We start from the raw sequence: 24012 nt of genomic DNA, 5'->3' as shown, positions 1-24012 counted from the left end.
ATAAGGTGCCCTGTGGCAGATATTTTTAGAATGGAGGAGCAGCTCCAGTACTTGCTGTGAGTCAGGTTCTCATTCAGAGACTGATCCTGAACATTGACTTCAAGAGTTGAAATCTTTCATCCTGAATTAGTTATTCTTCTGTTCTGAAAATCAAAGTTTAAGCTGCCGTCAGTAGATTAAATCAATACCATGTATATATATGTATATATATATCTCACAAGAAAGCAACTTTTGGCATCAGAGACAATTTAAATGATCCTTCTATTTGGAAGTGGATATTTTTCACAGATGTAAGCTGTTGTGAGTTGGTAGTTATACTATCAAAATTGTCAGAGGGCTTCAGAAAGGGTGGGTCTATTTTTTATAGGAAAATGGTTTTTAAAAAATGTGTTTTTCTCTTTTTACCATAGTTCAGATCCAAAAAAAAATTTTTTTTTAAAGATTTTATTTATTTGACAGACAGAGACCACAAGTAGGCAGAGAAGCAGGCAGAGAAAGGAGGAAGCAGGCTCCCCGCTGCCGCTGAGCAGAGACCCCAATGCAGGGCTCGATCCCAAGACCCTGGGACCATGACCTGAGCTGAAGGCAGAGGCTTTAACCCACTGAGCCACCCAGGTGCCCCTCAGATTCAAAAATTCTAATGGCAAAGGATGAGATTAACGATTGGCTTCTCCCAAATAATAGCACAAGTTAACTGGTAAAATCAGAATTGAAATTAACAATATCACAGTCTTACCTGGTCTGTTAGTTTCCTCACTAAACAAAAAGAAAACTGAATATGAAAAAAAAAATTGAGTTTTGTCATATATGGAATCTGTAGCCTTAAGGCAATACATAGAAGCAAGATACTTTTGTCTGATCTATTTTGGGGGCAGTTGATGATGTAAACTATTTAATCTTAAGTAGTTTATCTTAAATTAATTAATAGTTAATCCTAAATTAAACTAATCTTAAATTCTAAGGCAAGGGTGATTATTCATCTCTGGAAAAAGAATCTGCTGTTTATTTTTTCTGTTTTTGTGTTTCTGAGACTTAGGATGTATAATTATATTTATTAAGGTATTGGTGAAACAGGGAAAAGTTTGAAAAGGTAACTTAGGAATTCTCTTGTGTTTATTTTTATTTTGTTTTTTAAGATTTTATTTATTTATTTGACAGAGAGATCACAAGTAGGCAGAGAGAGAGGAGGAAGCAAGGTCCCTGTTGAACAGAGAGCCTGATGTGGGGCTCGATCCCAGGACCCTGAGATCATGACCTGAGCCGAAGGCAGAGGCTTAACCCACTGAGCCACCCAGGCGCCCTTGTGTTTATTTTTAATTAAGGCACTACCCCAAGAGAGAAGAGGAACAAAATAAAACCAGGAAAACTTGGGAGTTTTTAATGGCCCTAAAGTGAACTAATAGGAGACTAGTATGTATGTATGTATGTATTTTTCAAGAGGGTCTGTACAAGCCGGGGTTGCAGGGAGAGGGGCAGAGGGAGAGGGAGAGAGAATCCTAAGTGGTCTCCACACTCATCATAGAGCCTGATATGGGGCTCAAGCTCACGATCCTGAGGTCATGACCTGAGGCAAAATCAGGAGTTGAACACTAAACCAACTGAGCCACCCCGGTGCTCCCAGAGACTGTCTTAAACCAGGGAAGTCAGCTTCCCATTTCTATACACTGTTTCTTTGTCTAGAAGCAGGGACAATTTTAGTAACCGGTTGAATAAATTATTTTTATAAGTCATGGATAGTGAGATCATTTATTCAGTGGCAAACCTTTTAGAAAGAAGGTATTAATGTATTCACTTTTCTGAAACCTCATTAACTTGCTCTGAGGCCAAAATTACTCCATATTTATATTTTAAAATGAGCATTGGCTAAGTTTTTTTTTAAGATTTTATTTTAAGCAATCTCGACATCCAACTTAGGGCTCCTACAACCCCGAGACCAAGTCACACACCTCACTGGCTGAGCCAGTTAGGTGCCCCTCCTTGTGTAATTATTAATTTAGAGATAAAGTTTAGAAATTGAAGTTCTAGCTAAAGGTTTTTAATAAGTTACTTAATGAGATAAAATAATCTAAGATATCTTAGTATGTCCTAAATTTTATTTTTATTTTAAAATCTGTCGTGGATCCCCTAGGTTAGTTTGTGTATATGCATCTGAATTCCTTACCTTAATGCCATAATTAGCTATCAGCACCATAGCATTGTAAGATTTTTTTTTAATATTTTATTTTTATTTATTTATTTGACAGAGATCACAAGTAGGCAGAGAGGCAGGCAGAGAGAGAGAGAAGAAAGCAGGCTCCCCACAGAGCAGAGAGCCGGATGCAGGGCTCGATCCCAGGACCCCGGGATCATGACCTGAGCTGAAGGCAGAGGCTTTAACCCACTGAGCCAGGCAGGTGCCCCACATTGTAAGATTCTTAACCACACAAATGACTCACAGTAGACACATACAAGTATACCATACTATTTACAACTGAAGTGGATATTGTAAATGAGTTGTAGAGTGTTTCATTTTGTGGATTTTATTTAGTATATGTTACGGAAAGGCAAGTCTCATTTAAATGCTTGAAGTTTTTTTCCCTTGCATAATGTGGTAAAAATAAGGAACATAGAGAATATAGGTAAATGGCCTAAAAAAAAAATTCCTTGGCCCCAGAAGCAAGATTTTGAGAGCAAGAGAGCAATCCCAAATTGACTTTCTACTATCCACCCCACCCCATCTCTTTTTCCCTTTTGAAATTGAAACAAAAATATGTTTTCTGTCATTAGGTATCATCTCTTGCTTCTGAATAGGTATATGAATTGGGTATGTTCTGCCTAATGTAGAGAGCATTTGCCCAGTCAAGTTCTGTAATGTGGGTTATTTAGTAAGATTTCTCTTGGAGAATGAACTTTTCCAAAGCTTTTTGTGGCTCACTTAAATTATTTATTCTGTGCTTTTTCTGTGATCTTTGAGGTATTTCATTGGTATCAGATGTTGGAATTTAATATATTATCTTCGACATAGCAGACTTTCCTCTAGTCCTTATCTTCTCTGTTTCTGATGTAGACTAAAGATTCAAAGACCTTTAGTCAAAGCCCTGTATTTTAAACATTACATTTCCCAATATTCTCCTGAAGAATAATAATTGTGATTATCAAAATGTTAAAAGACAGTGTTGAAGATCTGAGTGTATTCAGAAGAATTACGGTAGTGTAGTCCTGGACCTCTTTTGTACTCGCTCCTTCCTTCCTTCCTTCCTTCCTTTCCTTCCTTCCTTAAGATTTTATTTGAGAGAAAGCACAAGTGAGCACATGAGCACAAGCAGGGGGAAGCGGCAGAAGGAGATGAAGAAGTAGACTCCCCACTGAACAGGGAGCCCAGTGAGGGACTCAGTCCCAGGACCCTGGGATCATTACCTGAGCCCAAGGCAGAAGCTTAACCAACTGAGCCACCATTTTGCACTGCATTACACTACCTGTTTACAGGTGGCTGTTAGGTGATTTGAGGTAACAAACCCAGATGAATGCAGGACATTTAGATTGAATTGTCAATCATTGATCTTATTATTAAGTTGGCCAGTTGGCCACAAGTAATATTTATTTTCACAGAATGAATCAATTTGAGTTTGATGTGATGAGAAAAGTGCATTGACTGCCCGTGGTGAACTAAAAACATTTCCCAAGTGATTGAGAAAAGTGTTATTAGGTGATTAATAGCCTTGGTTTGTTTGCATATTTAAAGATAACTGCATCTGAACAGTTGCATTTAAATATAAAGGTTCTTGGAGACTTAAAACGTGAGTGAAGAAAACAAGAACTATTTAATCCTCTGATGTTTACTTAGAAACAACCTAAATGAAGTTCAAAATAGATACCATGCCTGGATATGTATATGGATGTTAGATTGAGAGATTAGGGTGAGGGGCAGGCAGAAATTCTACACACACTTATTTGTGCTAAGTAAACTTGATGAAGCCATTTAAAGACTGTTCTTTCCATTGGGATAAGATTTTTCTACCATAATTTCCTAAATTAATTTATGCCTTGGGGGACCTGGGTGGCTCAGTGGCTTAAGCCTCTACCTTCGGCTCAGGTCGTGATCTCAGGGTCCTGGGATCGAAACCTGCATCAGTTTCTCTGCTGAGTGGGGAGCCTGTTTCCCCCTCTCTTTCCACCTGCCTCTCTGGTTACTTGTGATTTCTGTCAAATAAATAAATAAATAAAATCTTTTTAAAAAATTTATGCCTTTATTCCAGTTTATCCTAATGTAATTCAACTCTTTAAACTGAAGTTGCCTTCCTGTAGCTAAGAATCTATATAACTATAAACTTTTAAGTTGAGGTTTAAAAAGAAAACCTCTTTTTATTTATTTCTTTCCCTTATTTTAGGGATTGATTTATTTATTTTAGAGTTAAGGCAGTACAAAGTTAACATTCTTCTAGAAGTATACTATAACAATATTATTATAGATAATACTTATTATAGCTTACAGTGAGCACTCATAGGTGCTTTATATGTTTTGTCTTACTTATTCCTACGTATATAATAAATACTCATCCTCATTTATAGATAGGAAATCTAGCCTCCAAGAGTCAAATCAGTCCAGCTAGTACCTTGAAGAACGTAAATCTGATCCCAGTTCTTTCCAGTCTATGCTGCAGAACCAGTCCTATAGACTATATAGTAATGAGTGCTTAGAAATAGTTGGGAGTGTCCTTTTTTCAGTTACTGGAGGTGAACGTTCTTTACCTGAGAAGTAATACATATTTGAGCCATCGACGTACTTTATGAAGTGTTTTTTTTTTTTAAAGATTTATTTATTTATTTGACAGACAGAGATCACAAGTAGGCAGAGAGATAGACAGAGAGAGAGGAGGAAGCAGGCTCCCTGCTGAGCAGAGAACCAGATGTGGGGCTCGATCCCAGGACCCTGGGATCATGACCTGAGCCGAAAGCAGAGGCCTTAACCCACTGAGCCACCCAGGCGCCCCTATGAAGTGTTTTAAAACAGTGATTCTCGAAGGATCTGCAGTGGTTCCACTTACCTCCTTTCACTTCTCCCAGTGAACTATTTACTCCCTTTCTTTACTTTCACTTCTCCTTTTGTATGGCAGTATTTCCCCTTCTTCAGAAAGGTAGTATTGTTTTTATGAAATCATATTAGGTATGCAAACAGAGTTAAAATGTCTCGCTTTTTATTTAGTTTTCCACCTATTCCAGTGGAAGCATTGGGAGTTGTGACTTATTTAGGCCATGTAGTGATCATTAGCTCAGTTGGAGTACCTTTAAAAGGATCCTCCTGGTCTTTTGTTCTTTGCACTTTGGTTTCAAAATCAAATCATTTTATAAAAGAAAATTATGACTTTAAAAAGGCAAAGATATGATCTGAAGATTATGGGTAACTCTTGTAAAATACTGCATCTTTATTAACGTTTATGTTAATCCGTCAGTATTTCCCCAAGTAAGTGTTTAATTAAGCATTTCAGCATTTATAGTTTGACATAGTGGTGATTATTGCTATATACTTTGTAGTACCTTGTTCTCTCAACTGTAGATTGATATTTCTAAGAAAGAAAAAATGTGGGAAATTTTCAAAGATTTTATTAGATTATATTATGCACATTAATGATGTTTGTACCCCCCGCCGAAGATTCAGTTTTTAAAATGTTATCAATTGAGTTTTTTCCCAGTTTAGCTATGGATTTCCTTCCTTGAGCTGTACCTTAACCAAATGGCATAGACCCTGATAAACTCTCCTAAATTTCACCAATCTGTTAATAAAGCAAAGCTGAATTTATTAGAACTTAATACAGAAAGGAGAACACCACCTTGACAGGAAGAAGTCAAAATTGGGATATTTCAGTGGCCTTGAGGTCTGAGATCAAATGGTTTCAAATGGCCTTCTAAAGAAGGGTATTGATTGTTATTGGACAGATCTGTGATATAATAATTTGGGATTGGTGGACACTTCAATGTAAAGGTCTTAAAGCGATTCTTTTTTTTTGAAGATTTTATTTGTCAGAGAGCAAGCAAGCAGAAGCAGAGGGAGAAGCAGACTCCCCACTGAGGAAGGAGCCTAATGTGGAACTTGATCTAGGACCCTGGGAACATGAACTGAGCCCAACTGAGCCACCCACATGTCCCAAAGCAATTCTTGACACATAAGCATATTCAATAAGGAAGTTATTTGCTCAGACTAGAAGACTCTTGACTCTGATACGTTGATCTCCTAGGAATTCCCTGAATCAAATAGTGAAGTTATTAACTGATTTATAGTCTGTCTTTTTTGGGCAGAGATTCCCTGAAATAACAAGCATGTCATATTGAGCACAGACGGTCTTTAGTCTTAAGTCATGTCGACAGAGTTGGTCTTAGTTATCAGTGCCTTCTTGTGGTCCTTCTTCAGCCCAGACTGGAGAGTGGAACATTATCACCTAGGGACATGATCAATCCGCATATAGACCACTGTATTAAAGAATCATGGTTGCATATCCAGTTTCTGGTAGTAGTCATTCTATCCACCACATGTGTCAGCTTTTCTTGTTTTTGCTGTGGGATGATCATTTGTTTGTTGGATCATCTGATCCATCATTTAAGACTCTGTAGATAATGTATTTGTACACTGCACCTCCAACAAGAGAGAGATTATGATCAGTTTGCAGTTTATTTCTAAGCCAGGAGCCTAGTGCCCAAATTAAAACAAGAACAAATCTCATCCATAGTCCACAGAGCCTGTAGATTTATTTATGGGACTGTCAGCCAAATTACTTAATTTCATGATTTCTTTGACTGTCTAGTTCCTATTTCAAGCTGTGAACCCTAGCGTATAAGAGTTCCCTAATTCTCTGCTCCACTTATAAAGTGTGTTTTAAGAGGATTGAGGCTAGAAGGAAATCATCCAGAATTTCTGTTGAGTAGTTGAGGGTTCAAATCTCACGTTAAAGCCCATTTCTTTCTTGCATTGGTATTTTATGATAAATACTCATAATATAGCATAAAATTTACAAAATTTACCACTTTAAAAATGTATAGTTCAGCCCCAGTGCCCACATTTTCTCTTTCTGGAGAGAAGTTACCAGTCTCAATTTTTTTGGAGGAAAAAGGGGACCAGAGGACCAGGATGGACCCTGACTCAGCATCCCTTTGCCATGCTAACGCGTATTCGTCCAGTTTGCTGTGGTAACCAACAGGTTTTTGTAGCACACACATCAGTACCAGTCATTAGGAACTACCCAATGATGAGTTCTTGACCAGAATATTCCTGTAGGTCTGCTAAATTTTAATGTGTAGTTTTGTTGTCATTCAAAAGAAGTTACATGCCAGATAGAAGAATATTAAGTGGAGGCATTACCAAGTAGATAGAGGATTAGATGTGATAGGGAATCCGAAGATTTACTTATGTGTATGACGCACAGGTATTAAACACACACCATCTTTTTCATATGACAGTTTGGCTACAGACTAGCTCCTGAAAATAGTCATTAAGTGTTGTTTCCTAGGTGTGACATGACAGGTTTTAGATTTGGGGTTTTATCTTGGATAAAGTCTCTTTAAATTATGCTCCTTCCTTGAATTGGAATTACAGGAAAATAAAGGAAAAGGTGGAGTTTTCTTTTGAGTTTGGATTTTTGTGTTGGGGTACTGGTTTTGTTTTTGATATTTGAATGATTATATTTGTTTTATAGCTGTGTTTTTAAATCTCAAAAGAATGCTCAGATATGCTAAATTTTTCCAGTTCAGTTTTCACACAGATTTGATTTTTTTTCTGTAGTTAATAGCATTCATATGGAACCTTAGTCCATTCAGCCAGCAGATGATTGTATGACGTTGCACAAAAGACTTCCCCATTTTTTTTTTTAAAGAAGGGGGTTTATTTTATTTATTTATTTATTCAAAAGATTTTATTTATTCATGAGAGTAAGGCAGAGGGAGAAGCAGGCTGTCTGCAGAGGAAGAGAGCCTGATGTAGGGCTCAATCCCAGGACCCTGGAATCATTACCTAAGCCAAAGGCTTAACTGACTGAGGCACCCAGGTACCCACGAATTCCCCATTTTTATTTTTATTTTTTTTAAAGATTGTATTTATTTGACACACAGAGAGAGATCACAAGTAGGCAGAGAGGTAGACGGGGGGGGGGGGGGGGAAGCAGGCTCCCTGCTGAGCAGAGAGCCTGATGTGGGGCTCGATCCCAGGACCCTGAGATCATGACCTGAGCGGAAGGCAGAGGCTTAACCCACTGAGCCACCCAGGTGCCTGAATTCCCCATTTTTAACTTAAGTGGAAAGGTAGAATGGTACAGGGGTGCATGGGGAAGTGATTTTGGACTACATAGGTGGTGTTCAATTTTGCCGTGCCTCACTCAGACAGTTGTGAGGTGTATGGAAGAAGTCCCCCAAATTTGAAAATGTCTTGGATAAAGTCTCTTTAAATTATGTTCATTCCTTGACCTTCTGATGATTTTATGAGTTTTAGGACATAATACCCTTTATAGCTTTTGGTCAGGACCACTTATAGGAGTTTCTATAGGTTCTAATAGCTGTATCTGTCATTATCTTTAACTGGATTCAGGTTTTCTTTTTTACATTTGTCTGTTATATTTATCTTTCTCCATAACTGCTGTATTGTTCAGTAGTGATTACTTTTGCCTATTCAGTTTCTTGACGTGACTCTCTTTCAAGGAGAGACTATCTGTGTAAAAATATCTGCTGCTCTGACACTTTTCATGTCCACTGATGCTGAGGTATGAGATACTGTTCTTCCCCCATTTCAGCATAGCATTTCCCAGGATTCAAATGGTCTTTATCTCTCTCACCTAACCTCATTTCTGTCTTTGTGCCGGCTTCTGCTTCAAAACTTACACATCCTTCAGAGTTATGCTGTGGCTCTCTTATTCAGATGAAAGTCAAGTCCCTGAATCACAGCTCTTCTCTTTCAGAAGCACTAGTCATCTGCTCTGGGTTATACGGAAAGGGTTCTGCGCATTCTGGCAGCTCAGCACTGTGTGCTTCTCTTTAGACAAGTTAAAGTACACAGTGCACTAACCACTGGTCGGAATGGAAGAAATGTGATATTTTTAGATACTTGGGTATAGTGCATGAGAAATTATATTTTATTTGGGACTTTTTTTGCATCTGGCAATTTTATATGCATTTTTTGGTTTTATGTTTTCAAACTTACAGAAGTAACATAGTCGGATTGGAGGTACTGAACTACATTGACAGAATCATTCCAGATTTACTGGGTGTAAACTTTAATAATATTGTCAGATGCCTGGAAGTTTTCTATTTTAGTTTCCCGCCTTGCTTTTGGCTATAGTAGCTATTGCTATGACAAATTTGGACCTGTATTTAGCTATTCCAAATTAACTGAGATAGCAAATAAATTAAGAATATAAAGGATGCCATACAAATATAAAGGATGCCATAACAAAATTGATACTCTGTTTCTTAATCATACCATGTCTTTCAAAGAATTTTGTTTGCACCTCTCACTGTAAAACTCCCACATTAAAGTTGACCATACTAGGAAAACTAAACCATAAAATGGTTAATGTGCTTTTCTTAGAACAGAACTACCAATCTAGGACTCTTGAGAGGGCCAGATTGCTACTTGATATGTCCCAGAGAGTGGATTTCCCATACTCTGCCCCCATACCCCCACAATCCCTTTGAAATAGACAGTGGAAGAGAAGGAAAATAGAAAAACGTGGACTGTGATGAGTGTATTGTCAAACTCCTTCTGTTGCCTCAGCCATGAAGATGTATTCCAAATATTTTCATTAGTGTCTCTGTTTAAGCTTAAACTGGAATTATCTTTGACTTTTTCTTTCCATTTGGCACAAAATTCAAAAGTACAAAAGGGTATGTAGTGAAAATACATTTTTTATGTATTCTTCAGGGATAGTATGAACACATACAATTAAGTATGTATGTCATGTATTTTAAATTCATATTCTTTGCATGAATTATGGCCTACTAGAAAGCATTACTGTTACTTTTGATGCTTAAATGATTATTTACAGAGAATGAAAGGCCATACTATCTTATATTTGCAAGGCCCTCTAACTTTCAGTGTCCTCATTCCACTTACAACAGCCCCGTGAGGTAGGTAAAGCAGAGTTTATCTATGTTTACAGACATGAAATTTAGAGCTTAAAGAATTATGTGACTTGATCAAGGGTGGTACACAATGAATATGCAGTGCAAGTGGAATCATAACTCAAGTCTTTTGGCTCCTAGTCCAGAGTTCTTACTACCGTGTTGGGTCTGAAACACAATGATATAAGGGGATCTATTACACTGTGTGTGTTTTTAGGAGGTATGAAAAGTACTATGAGTAGCTATTGTAGAAGAATTTTGATACTATATATATTTTTTTAAAGATTTTATTTATTTATTTGACAGACAGAGATCACAAATAGGCAAAGAAGCAGGCAGAGAGAGAGGAGGAGGCAGGCTCCCTGCTGAGCAGAGAACTCTATGTGGGCTCTATCCCAGGACCCTGGGATCATGACCTGAGCCGAAGGCAGAGGCTTTAATCCATGAGCCACCCAGGCGCCCCTGATACTATATTTTTATAGTAGCAGTATGGTAGTAGTGTTTTACAGCTTCACGGTTCAGAGGAAGTATGGCCTTTGTGATGAAATTCCTACAAAATAGTTTATTAAAGCAAGCCGCTTTAGACTGAGTGATAATGGTCTTGGTGTCACCCTGGTAACATAGGCTCTAAACTAACTTTATCCAGGAAACTGGGCAATGGAAAACAAAGCCTTTTATCCCATCACACCTACAGGCCTACCAGGGCTGGGAGCCATGCTGATTGATTGACCTGTTGATGATTCTTTCCCTTGAGGCTAGATGGGAATCTGGTCAAGCATTCAGTAGGAATGCCTGACTCTTGTTTCTTTCACCCATAAATTATGTAAAAATGTTCCCACCAGCACTCAACTAGATTCTAGATTTCTAAGTCATCTCCTAGGGAGAAGGAAAAAAAAATGAGTAATGGGAGGTAACTTTTCTTTCTCTGGTGATTCTAGGCTCTCATGAGGAAGGCTTAGTTCTCAAGAAGCTCATTTAAACTGGGGAAATGAGGCAGAATCTTTATAAGGCCATACTTGTATTTTTAAATGCTTGTCATCATAAAACAGTCCCTACATTTTTTGAAATGGGCAGTACCCAGTAGGAAGTTGATGAAAACGTTGAGCTCTTATGTGAGAAGTATCTCCAAACATTCTTTTGAGGATGACGTGTCTCCTATGGCTTATAGGTATCTCTATTTTTTTTTTTTTAAAGATTTTATTTATTTATCAGAGAGAGCAGGAGAGAGAGCGAGCACAGGCAGACAGAATGGCAGGCAGAGACAGAGGGAGAAGCAGGCTCCCTGCCGAGCAAGGATCCCGATGTGGGACTCGATCCCAGGACGCCGGGATCATGACCTGAGCCGAAGGCAGCTGCTTATAGGTATCTCTATTTTTAATTTATAATAGTAAGACAGAGAAAATGAGGAAAGAGTTCTCAGTATTTCTTTTTTTTTTTTTAAAGATTTTATTTATTTATTTGACAGAGAGAGATCACAAGTAGGCAGAGAGGCAGGCAGAGAGAGGAGGAAGCAGGCTCCCCGCTGAGCAGAGAGCCCGATGCGGGACTCGATCCCAGGACCCTGAGATCATGACCCGAGCTGAAGGCAGCGGCTTAACCCACTGAGCCACCCAGGCGCCCTCAGTATTTCTTATGATAGAGAAATTATATGTTTTTGTAATTAAATTTTTATTTTATTATTTATTTTTTAAAAGGTATAATTTATTTATTTGTCAGAGAGAGAAAGCATAAGCAGGCAGAGTGACAGGCAGAGGCAGAGAGAGAAGCAGGCTCCCCACTGAGCAAGGAGCCCAATGAGGGACTTGATCCCAGGACCCTGGGATCATGACTTGAGCTGAAGGCAGCGGTTTAACCAGCTGAGCCACCAGGCATCCCTGCAATTACATTTTTAAAAAAAGATTTTATTTATTCATTTGACAGAGAGATCACAAGCAGGCAAAGAGAGAGAGGGGGAAGCAGGCTTCCTGCTAAGCAGAGAGCCCGATGTGGGGCATGATCTCAGGATTCTGAGATCATGAACTGAGCCAAAGGCAGAGGCTTAACCCACTGAGCCACACAGGCGCCCCTGTAATTACATTTTTTATTTTTTTAAAGATTTTATTTATTTATCAGAGAGAGAAGGGGAGAGAGCGAGCATAGGCAGACAGATTGGCAGGCAGAGGCAGAGGGAGAAGCAGGCTCCCTGCGGGACTCGATCCCAGGACGCTGGGATCATGACCTGAGCCGAAGGCAGCTGCTTAACCAACTGAGCCATCCAGGCGTCCCTGTAATTACATTTTTTAAATAAATTTTAAGATTTATAAAACCATGGTCTTGTGTGATTATGCCATAATGTGATTATGCAGGTTTTGTTCAATAGCGAGATCACTGTATTCTTATTTGGTATTTGCCGTTTCCTGCTCTGGGCAGAGAAGATAATAAATTATATTCATTTTGAGTGTTTCTGTTCAGTCAGTTTAACTAATTCCAAAGTTTCCTTAAAATCATATGTTTGTTTAACATTTCAAAGTAAATTTGGGGGCATGGCAATTTCATGGATATAGATCATTCCATCACTGAGTGAAGAGTTGCTCAAATTGTTGTTTGTCTTTTGCCAGCCATTGACTTCAGGATTAGCCAGATTGCTATGTGTTTTCATATTTTCAGGATAGGGGTATAACCTCACTGAATATGAGTGGATTAGTACTTGACAAAGCTGAAAATCCCTACGAGTATTGGTTTGTATGGGTCAGGTATGCTATCTGAAACAAAGTAGAACTGTGTGCTAATTCCCACTGTAGTGTGTGTTTGTCCTTTTACTTTATTAGAATTAAAGGGCGTTTGAAGGTATTTTTCATTTTAAAGGTACAGACCGGTCTTAACCTCAACCTAGCACCCTTACTGCTCTGCATGTAAGTGAGACTAACCAAGGCCCTAATTTGTCTGCAGGGGTCTTATTTTTTTTTGTTTTTTTTAAAGATTGTATTTATTTATTTATTTAAGAGCAAGTGCGCGCGCGTGCGTGCGTGCGTGCATGTGTGTGTGTGTGTGTGTGTGTCAGAGTTGCAGGTGAAGGGGAGGATGGGGACAGAGGGAGAGAGAGAGACTCTCAAGGAGACTCCCCACTGAGCTTGGAGCCTGACAACACCAGACTTTGATCTCATGACCCTGAGATAATAACCTGAGCCGAAATCAAGAGTCATACATCCACCTGAGCCACCCAGGCACCCCCTCCTCTGGGGTTTTTAATCTATCTTTTACCCCTTTTTAAAGCTCAACATGTCCTTATAGAAGTAACAAGTATACATTATTCTTGATGTTGAGTTTTTGGGCTCGCTTCTCTGACTATGCCTAAAGTAATGTCCCAGTGAGAAGTCTGTACTGACATCTGGGACCAGAATGATGTCAGGGAACCCTTCCATGTCTACCACTGTTTGTGCAGTCAGATAATCCCGGTGCTGGACTGTCAGACTGCCCATGAGGTCCTGAGATTGGTTCCGTGTGATTGATACTGCCAAACATGCCCACAAATTTTGTAACACACAGGGTGAGACTGTGTATCTTCAGAGGCCTGAAGGCGTTGAGCAAAAATACACTCTTCTGCCTGTCCCAGGAGGAATGCTCCTGTGACCTTCATTGTGGATGGAGCACATTGTCAAGTTTGGTTGGAGTTTTGGAAAATCAGTATTTATACTCAGAAACAAAAGCCTCCTAAGAAAGTGATGATGAGGGCACCTGGGTGGCTTAGCTGGTTAAGCATCTCCCTTCAGCTCAGGTCATTATCAGGGTACCAGGGTTGAGCCCCACATTAGACTGTGCTCAACAGCAAGTCTGCTTCTCCCTCTCCCTCTGCTGCTCCCCCTGCTTGTGCTCTCTCTCCCTCTCTGTTAAATAAGTAAATTTTTTTAAAAAGCAATGACAACCAAATGGACTGAAGACATGGGCAAGTTCAGTTTTATCACCGCGTCTCTGTTGAGGTAGAGGAAGAGATTAAGGCTAGGGAGGTTGTTGACTCATGCACCCAATGCCGAAATGACTGAAAAACAGCTGAAGCGTAAAGTCCTGAGTAAAAGACAGCTGTGAGAGCTGGCTGTACTGGAAGCCAAGAAAGTGAAAATGAGGGGGACTTTGCTTGACAGCCAGTTCAAATGATCAGGATCCTTCTCTGAACCCATATTAGAGGCAGACCTTTAGATCAGGGGGCCAAAGAACTTTTTCGAGACTGCACGGCCTGCCTCCTACCTTTATGCCTCAGCCCACTAATTCTCCTACATCCAGCAAGGTCTTTGCATCTGTATGATCTGCTTTCTGGAGATGGATTTTTCTAAATCTTCCTGTATATGGATCTTCTGTAGTATTTTTTGTCTATTTGATGTAAGCTTCTTCAGCTGTGTAGAAACTCTGAATAGATCAGTGCTTGAGTGTCTCCAGTTTCTAAAGGAACTGTTCTTATTCCTTCTTCAAAACAAAAATGTTTAAAGATTTTTAAAAAATAAGTGGTAGTAACAATATAGTATTTACCAGCTATTATCCCACTCACTTACTGGGGAAGCACACAGGTAAATAACAGTAAGTTAAATCACCACTCTCTGCACTGTGTTTAGCATAACATACTAATTTGGATTATGGGAAACCATTATTGGATCAGCACTGGGATTTAATTAAAATTTGTAGTTATCTCACTGTATATAAGGAAACATCAGATATATAAGCCTAAGAACAGTCACTGTAGGGATCCTCACTTTCTCACTCAGATCTCTTCCCTATGCACTGAATGTGGCTTTCCGATTCCTCCTTCCACTAGCATTCTTATGCCTCGCACAGACCCATCTGCCTCAGCATACGCACAGCGTCACATCACCAAATCACAACCTCCTTTTAAGGCTCAACTCAGATGTGCCTTACCCAATAGACCCCCCTTTGGCTTCCTTTCTGTCATCCAACTTAGGATGGTGGGGGGGCGGGGAGGGGGCTTTTTTCATTCTTTTAAAGTATCAAGACTGCCCTCCACCCCAAGCTTTGCTCTTTTTGTGATGATTACATATAGATTCATGTTTTATCTACCACACTAGTTAATTTACGTGAGAGCCAACATCTATATCTGTGTCTCATACCCTTTTTAAAAAATCTCCCACTGGACCTTTACTAGAAATCCTTTTTGAAAAGCTGGTTGATGGGACACCTGGGTGGCTCAGTTGGTTAAGCCACTGCCTTAGGCTCAGGTCATGATCCCCAAGGTCCTGGGATCGAGTCCCGCATTGGGCTCCTTGCTCGGCAGGGAGCCTGCTTCTCTCGCTGCCTCTGCCTGCCTCTCTGCCTGCTTGTGTGTACTCTCTCTCTCTCTATCTCTGGCAAATAAATAAAATCTTAAAAAGAAAGAAAGAAGGAAAGAAAAGATGGTTGAATGTTTAAGAATCACACAAAAGCACAGACCTTTAGTAAATCAGGCAGAGCATTGTTGGAGGGCACAAAGCCTATGTTGATCACTATCCTTTTGGAAAAACAATACTTAGCAGCATTCCCTGGTTACAAATAAGAAAAGTTAATTCTGATTGAGCCAGAATAATGCATTAAGAGGCTATGAATATGACTGAGGGTTAAGATTCAATTTACACTTTCTCAGGAAGTTTACCAAGACTAAAAGACTGACTGTTTATCTGTCCATTACCTAACTATTTTATGTTCAGTTTTTTTTTTTCTTTTTTTTTTCTGGTGGGCAGGAGGGGCATGGTTTGGGTCATGTTAATAAATGAATTGCTCATATGATAATAAATGAATTGCTCAGGGAGTTTACTGAGACTAAAATACTGACTTTACCAGTTCATTACCAGCTATTTTATGTTCAGTTTGCTTTTTTTTTTTTCCAGTGGGCAGGAGGGTCATGGTTTGGGTCAAGTTAATAAATGAATTACTCATATGAATGACTAAACTCCCCAAAGAAGATTCTCCTTACTACTACTGTAGGAGAAGGTTTCTAATTACAGGGAGACACCATGTTGTTGCCCAGCCTTCAGATTTTCGCAAGGCCATAAAAGCACAGATACTGTTGACATTTTTTGTTTGTTTTCTCCCCGGTGATTAATAAACAGAATCTGCTGTCACTTCATTTAGTGCCAGGTGTGATCTTGTGGGTAGTTCAACTTCAGTCGATCGAACTGTAGAATGTTCCCAATTTTAGACACAATCCAACTCCCAAGCATTTCTTTTTCAAAAACTGGGACAATTTCCAACTTAGTTTTGTGAGTCCTTTAATTTCTCCTGCCAGACTCATTAATTCAGCCTGTTCACCTTGGGGAAATCATAGTTCAGACTTGTACTTTCTGTAAAAACCATCCTCTTAAGTGGATGTGATAGTTGATGTAATTGAGAACATTCAGACTCAAGCTTTTCCGTCGTTTATTCTGAAACCTGTTTGTTGTGCTTTGACCAGGAGAGAATGATTGAGATGAAGCACTAGGAAACCATAATCATAATATGCAAACTACCTACCTTAAAAGACATGGAAATCAATAAATACCCCTATTTCTATATTCCGTATCTCTGATCTTACAGACTCCTGAAGCTGCAGAGAATCTCAACGATCTTAGATCACTATTTCTTAATTTTTAGGTGTCTTATGGATCTTTCTGATATTATGATGACAGCTGTGAATTCTCAGAAAAATATACTTACACACAAAAGTTTGTGTACGCTTTCAAGACAATTTCACTCCTAAAGTCAGTTCAAGATCCTAGTTGAAGAAACCCCTGTTCTGCCCTCAGGGGTCTGGTGAAGTGATGTGACACACCCAAAGTCACACAGCTTCTGTAGCTGAATATTTCCACGAGTCTTTTGTCCTTTTTCTACCGTTGTGTCTTTTAGTTAAAACCCATTTTGAGGGGTGCCTGGGTGGCTCAGTTAAGCATCTGCCCATGACTCAGGTCATGATCCCGGGGATCAAGCCCTGTGTTGGGCTCCCTCTCCCCCTGCTTTTGCACTTGCTCTCCTCTCTCTCTCTCTCTCTCTCTCTCTCTCTGTGTCACATAGATCAAATAAAGTACTTTTTTTACATACTTTAAAAAATTGTTTTGAATTACAGAGCTTAGAGGAAGGAATACTGGTTTTAAGCCATAAAATTAACTATTTCATCTTTTGCTTACCCAACAAGATTAAAGTACAGTAATACCCAAAACATTCTCAATCTAAGGAAAAAATATTTATATATTTATTTACTTACTTATTTATTTGAGAGAGAGCACAAGTGGGAAGAGGGGAAAGGGAGAAGCAAATTCCCTTCTCACCGGGGAGTCTGATGCGGGGCTTGATCCTAGGACCCTGGACCATGACCAGAGCTGAAGGCAAGTGCTTAACCAACTGAGCCACACAGGCATCCCTACCCAAAATATTTAAGTCATTGATTTAAAAAGGCCAAGTGAACTAAGCAAAAGTTTTTTAGAACTTGCTGTGGTTATCGTAGGGCTAATGCAGATTTGTAGTTGATCTAATAACTCCAGCAGCTTTTTCCCTGGGCCGCCTGCATCTAAATTCATCATGGAGCTGTCAGTTTATTCTAGAGCACTTGTTCTGTTTATTCATCCTGTCTGCCTTTCTTTTTCTTGCACCTCCTGAAGGTACACCCCCTACCCCATCATTGTGCTCAACTTGACCTACTTAGCCTTTTTTGGAGGTATCAAGCAGAAAGCATCACAGTGAGCATTAGTCACCATTTATTATCATTATTTAAACTCCAGTTTTGGGGCGCCTGGGTGGCTCAGTGGTTTGAGCCGCTGCCTTCGGTTCAGATCGTGGTCTCAGGGTCTTGGGATCAAGTCCTGTATCCGGCTCTCTGCTTGGCAGGGAGCCTGCTTCCCTCTCATTCTCTTTGCCTGCCTCTCTGCCTATCTGTGATCTCTGTCAAATAAATAAATAAAATCTTTAAAAAAAAAAAAAACTCCAGTTTTATTGTGTCCTAGAAGTATACTTTGGTCACTTACTTGGTTTCTCCAAATTTCAGTATCTTCCTCTGTAAAATTGGACACAATACCATTTATCTTGCAGTCAGTCCATCATGTAAGAAATTAAGGTAGCACCTAGTTCAGTTAAGTGACAACTTTTACCTTTTCCTGTACCCTTGACATTCCGTATTGGAGTTAGGCAGGTGTGTCCAAGCACTCAGTGCTTATCTCCTTTAGAGTCTTACTGCCACATCACACATTCAGTATTATCTGAACTTTTCTAGTTCAGTCCGGCTGTGTTGGGTAAGGTTGTATCACGTTCTCTTCCCTGTATTCCTAATAGTTTCTGTATTGATACTAATGTATGCAACTTCAGCAGTTTCTTCTACAACGTTTGGTCATTAAATTAACAGAAAGCTGTTTATTTATGAGGCTTTTCATAAATTTTTCTCCTTTGAGTTCCATTGCCAAGTACTTACTTTGTATGAGGAAACACTTGATGTAAGAGACACTTGTTTTTGAAGTCCAGAGTCTACCTTCGAAGTGATGGAGAGCAGCTAATGGTCTACCAAAAGCTCAGCTTCTGATGTGATGCTCCGCAGGCTGGGAACCAGCTCTTTGCTTCTGATTTGAAGCCATGGGAGTGAGGGGAGGACTCCTCAACTAGTTACCAGGAAGGTTTCAGCACTTAATTCTTTGTCTTGATCATGTTCTTCTTTAGCATTTAAAAAAAATTACTACACATACCCCTAATATTATATAGCTATTTTTAAATATTAATTAATATTAATTTACTAGGGATGCCTTCTTGACTTAGTCGGTTAAGCATCTGCCTTCGGTTCAGGTCATGATCCCAGGGGCCTGGGACCAAGTCCTGCATCAGGCTCCTTGCTTGGTGGGGATCCTGCTTCTCCCTCTGCCTACTGCTCCCCCCTTTTGTGCTCTCTCCCTCCCTCTGACAAATAAAAAAATAAAATCTTAAGTACTAATTATTTTAACATATACACTATAAAAAGCATTAAAATATAAATTAAAAGATGAGCTTTAAAAAAAAAGGGATTCTTATATATATTTTTTTTCTTGAGCCCTAGGGATCATCTAAACTGCAACTTCTTTGGAAATCATGCATTTGCAGCATCAATCATTTGTCTAATCCTTCAGGCCTATCTCAAGTCCCTATTCTTGCTTAATTGCATGACTTCACCATCTTCTCTCTCCAACTGGATTGTAAACTATCTGAGGTTAGAGATAGTGTCATATCATTCTTCTGTATCCCAAACAATGCCTTGCACAATTTTAGGTACATCATGATTATCCAGTATTTACTTGCTGATTCATTTCTTGGGATCATTTCAGAGTATTCTTTCATGGATATTTAACAAAACTTAAAAAAAAAATCCTCAGCCTTATTCTACCTTAGTAATTCTGGGTTTTATTCCTTATACTATTCATATTCTAAGATTAAAGATAATCAAGCCTATCTGCATTTATAGTTCTGCAGAAGTAGATATATACTCTGATGAAGTGATTTGATTGGGACATCACGGGAATGACGCAGTCTGAGAATCAAACCTGTGTCAGCACACACATCTGTTTTCACTCCTTCAGATTGAGTGCTAAACTATAGCATTTTCTCTTTATACTTCCTCTGGAGTTTCTTGGTGGTGGCATTATTTCAGGTTCCTACTGTTTAGGCATACTACTTTATCTTTTATATTTTGCAGATAGGTCTCTGTTCAGTTCCTCTGAACATTACCATGTCCTTTGATTCTAAAGACCTTTTAAATTTCTTTTTTTTTTTTTTTAAAGATTTTTATTTATTTATTGGACAGAGAGAGATCACGAGCAGGCAGAGGAGCAGGCAGAGAGAGAAGGGGAAGTAGGCTCCCCACCAAGCAGAGAGCCCGTTGTGGGGCTTGATCCCAGAACCCTGAGATCATGACCTGAGCCAAAGGCAGAGGCTTAACCCACTGAGCCACCCAGGCACCTCCCATTTTAAATTTCTGAAATTAGTTATTTGCAATTACACATAGACATTCTTCATAGCTATTCAGTTCTATGGGTCTCAATGTTTTAATATCATGACCTTGTTTTTATGGCATTCCTACATTGTCATCTCTTTCTGGAAAGAGACATTAAATCTAAAATGAAAAAAATAGAAGACCAGTTTATTATCAATTACAAATTAAGTTGACAAAAGAGACAGAAACTAAATACTGGGTTCCAAATATACAGTTCATTTGTGTCTCCATGGTTCATGTCATCTTTCATAAAAGGCTGCAGTACTGGGCACCTGGGTGGCTCAGTGGGTTAAGCCTCTGCCTTCAGCTCAGATCGTGATTTCAGGGTCCTGGGATCGAGGCCCGCATCGGGCTCTCTGCTCGGCAGCGAGCCTGTTTCCCCTCTCTATCTCTGTCTGACTACTTGTGACCTCTCTCTCTGTCAAATAAATAAATGAAATCTTTAAAAAAAAAAAAAAAAGGCTGCAGTACTCTGTACTTAACATAATCCACTAAATGAGATGGTAGTTGTTACCAGTTGCAGCTTAAAGGTCTTAGAATTTTTATTATTTCATTTGCTTGATAGGTATATTGCTCATTTTTTTCTTCCTAACAAACTCTTCAAACATTTCAAGTGCTTATAATGACAAATACTTATTTTTCTTGCCTGTGGCTCTGCAGGGCAGTTGAGATGGCTCTGCTCTGGGCTCCAGGTTAGGTTTAGGTTGGCCCCACCTGTCTCTCCTTCTCCTTGGGCTAGGAGCTACTTGGACTTGTTCTTCTCTTGGAGAATGGCAGGAGTGTGAGAGTAAAAAGCTAAACAGCCCAAGCAAGTTTAAAACCTCTTCTATTAGGTCTAGGTAAAATCTCATTGACCAAAGCAAGTCAGGAGCCTAGCCTCCTAACTCTGGAGCAGGGTGTATACTCATTGAACAGCCAGAGGCTGTGTACAGGTACAGGGCAAAGGTTATAGTTTCAGATGCTATCAAAGAGGACTAAAAATGGGGGGAAATAATCCAGACTACTACTGTAGGGAAGCAAACCCCTAAAACAGTCATTAATTCACTAATATATGTCCTGTGAATTGTAAACATGACAATACTTGCATATTATTTAAATACCTTCTTTTGAAAGTGCTCCAGTGCTCTGAATTTCTTTCCAGAATGCTTTTTTTTTTTTTCCCTTAAGTAAGCTCCACACCCAAGGTACACAGAATTCACTTCCTTTGAGCAGGTTGGAATGCTCTGGAAATTGAAAGAAAATGTGTCTATTCTTACAATTATATCTTTTTAAAGGTAAGAGCAACACTAAAGGAGATGTGTATTACAAAGTTATGTAATATTAAACATAATCTAGTCTACTTTTTAAATTACAGAATAGAAATTTCATTTACTCTCTCATTCATAGAACCTGGCTTTGCAGAGTATATGTAGTCATGGGAACATATATATAATATCTGTTTTAAAAAAAAACTTTCTATTTTAAATTATATACATGCAAGATTATAAACTCCTAAGAGTTACTTGATGTCCTGTGTACCTATCACCTAGCTTTGCCTAGTGGTGACTTGAGATTAGTAAGTATTTGAGAGAGAGAATGTGAGCAGGAGGAACAGAGGGAGAAGGAGAGAGAATCTCAAGCAAACTCTGTGTTCAGCACTGAGCCTTGTGGGTCGGGCTGGGTCTCACAACACTGAGATTAGCACCTGACCCCAAATCAGCAGTCCGTTGCTTAACCAACTGCAACATCCAGGCACCCTGACATTAGTTTTAAAATCATTGATGGACCTTCTTTGCCTTCTTTAATAAGCCTGGTTATTTTTGTTTGTTTTTGGGGGGGGGGTTGTTTTGTTTTGTTTTGTTTTAGATATCTGTCTTTAAAGAAAAGAACACTTGTATTGTGCCTGATTCTTTTTAGCTTTCAGAATTATGAAGTGTCTTGTAAGGATCCTGATGTCACTATTATTTTGTTTCTTTAGTACTTTTTAAACATATAATGTGTTATTTGGTTCAGGGGTACAAGTCTGTGATTCATCAGTTTTACACAGTACATCCCTCACCACAACACATACCCTCCCCAATGTCTACCACCCAGGCTCCCCATCCCCCTCCTATCCAGCAGCCCTCAGTTTGTTTCCTGAGATTAAGTGTCTTAGACTTTGTCTCCTTCCCTGGTTTCACCTTGTTTCATTTTTCCCTCCCTTCCCCCTGTCTTGTTTCCAAATTCCTCATATTAGTGAGCTCATACAATAATTGTCTTTCTCTGTTTGAGTTACTTCATTAGCATAATGCCCTCTAGTTCCATCCATGTCATTGCAAATAGCAAAATTTCATTTTTTGATGGCCACGTATTATTCCACTTTGTGTATGTGAGTGTGTGTGTGTGTGTGTGTGTATCTTCTTTATCCATTTGTGGATGGACATCTGGGCTCTTTCCATAGTTTGGCTATTGTGGACATTGCTGCTATAAACATTGGGGTGCAGATGCCCGTTTGGATCACCATATTTGTATCTCTGGGGTAAATACCCAGTAGTGCATTTGCTGAGTCATAGCGTAGCTCTATTTTCAACTTTTTGGGGAGCCTCCATATTGTTTTCCAGAGTGGCTCCACCAGCTTGCATTCCCACCAACAGTGTAGGAGGTTTCCCCTTTCTCTGCATCCTTGCCTACATCTGTCATTTCCTGACTTGTTAATTTTAGCCATTCTCACTGGTGTAAGGTGGTATCTCACTGTGGTTTTGATTTGTATTTCCCTAATGCTGCTAATATTGAGCACTTTTTCATGTGCCTGTTGGCCATTTGGACGTCTTCTTTGCAGAAATGTCTGTTCATGTTGTCTGCCCATTTTTTTGATTGGATTGTTTGTTCTTTGGGTGTTGAGTTTGACAAATTCTTTATAGATCTTTGGCTACTTACCCTTTATCTCCTATGTCATTTGCAAATATCTTCTCCCATTCTTTTGTTATCTTTTGGTTTTGTTGACTGTTCCTTTGCTGTGCAAAATCTTTTTATCTTGATGAAGTCCCACTTGTTCATTTTGCCCTTGCTTCTCTTGCCTTTGGTGATGTGTCCAGGAAGAAGTTGCTGCGGCTGAGGTTGAAGAGGTTGCTGCCTGTGTTCTCCTCAAGGATTTTGATGGATTCCTGTCTCACTCTTAGGTCTTTTGTCCATTTTGAGGCTATTTTTGTAGGTGGTGTAAGGAAATGGTCCAGTTCATACTTCTGCATGTGGCTCTCCAATTTTCCTGACACCATTTGTTAAAGAGACTCTCCTTTTTTATTCCATTGGTTATTCTTTTCCTGCTTTGTCGAAGATGAGTTGACCATAGAGTTGAGAGTCTATTTCTGAGTTCTCTATTCTATTCCATTGATCTTTGTGTTTGTTTTTGTGCCAGTACCATACCGTCTTAATGATTACAGCTTTGTAATAGAGCTTGAAGTCTGGAATTGTGATGCCACCCTCTTTGGTTTTCTTTTTCAACATTGCTCTGGCTATTCAGATTCTGGCTTTTCTGATTCCATACAAATTTTAGGATTGTTTGTTCCATTTCTTTGAACAAAGTTGATGGTATTTTGATAGGGATTGCTTTGAATATGTAGATTACAATCTAGGTAGCATAGACATTTCAACAGTATTTATTCTTCCAATCCATGATCATGGAATGTTTTTCCATCTCTTTGTTCTTCCTCAGTTTCTTTTATGCATGAACTCTGTAGTTTTCCGAGTACAGATTCTTTATCTCTTTGGTTAGATTTATTCCTAGGTATCTTAGGATTTTTGGTGCAATTGGAAATGGGATCTACTCCATAATTTCTCTTTCTTTTGCTCATTGTTGGTGTATAGAAATGCAACTGATTTCTGTGCATTGATTTTGTGTCCTTCCACTTTACTGAATTTCTATATGAGTCCTAGCAGTTTTGGGAGAGAGTCTTTTGGGTTTTCCACATAAAGTATCATATCATCTGCAATGAGTGAGAGTTTGACTTCTTTGCTGATTTAGATGCCTTTATTTCTTTTTGTTG

The 24012-nt window shown here is 39.1% G+C and overlaps 1 protein-coding gene and 1 pseudogene across 2 annotated transcripts in view; both read left to right on the top strand.

Moving 5' to 3' along the window:
* Positions 1–24012, top strand: part of GLG1 (golgi glycoprotein 1) — a 161386-nt gene that overhangs the window by 68121 nt on the left and 69253 nt on the right. The window lies entirely within an intron of this gene.
* On the top strand, positions 13224–15274 carry LOC101671515 (annotated as a pseudogene).

The sequence above is a fragment of the Mustela putorius genome, unplaced genomic scaffold (genome assembly GCF_011764305.1).
Source record: "Mustela putorius furo isolate JIRA1106 unplaced genomic scaffold, ASM1176430v1.1 tig00000174_pilon_pilon_pilon, whole genome shotgun sequence".
NCBI lineage: Eukaryota > Metazoa > Chordata > Mammalia > Carnivora > Mustelidae > Mustela > Mustela putorius.
This window is presented reverse-complemented; position numbering and strand designations above follow the sequence as displayed.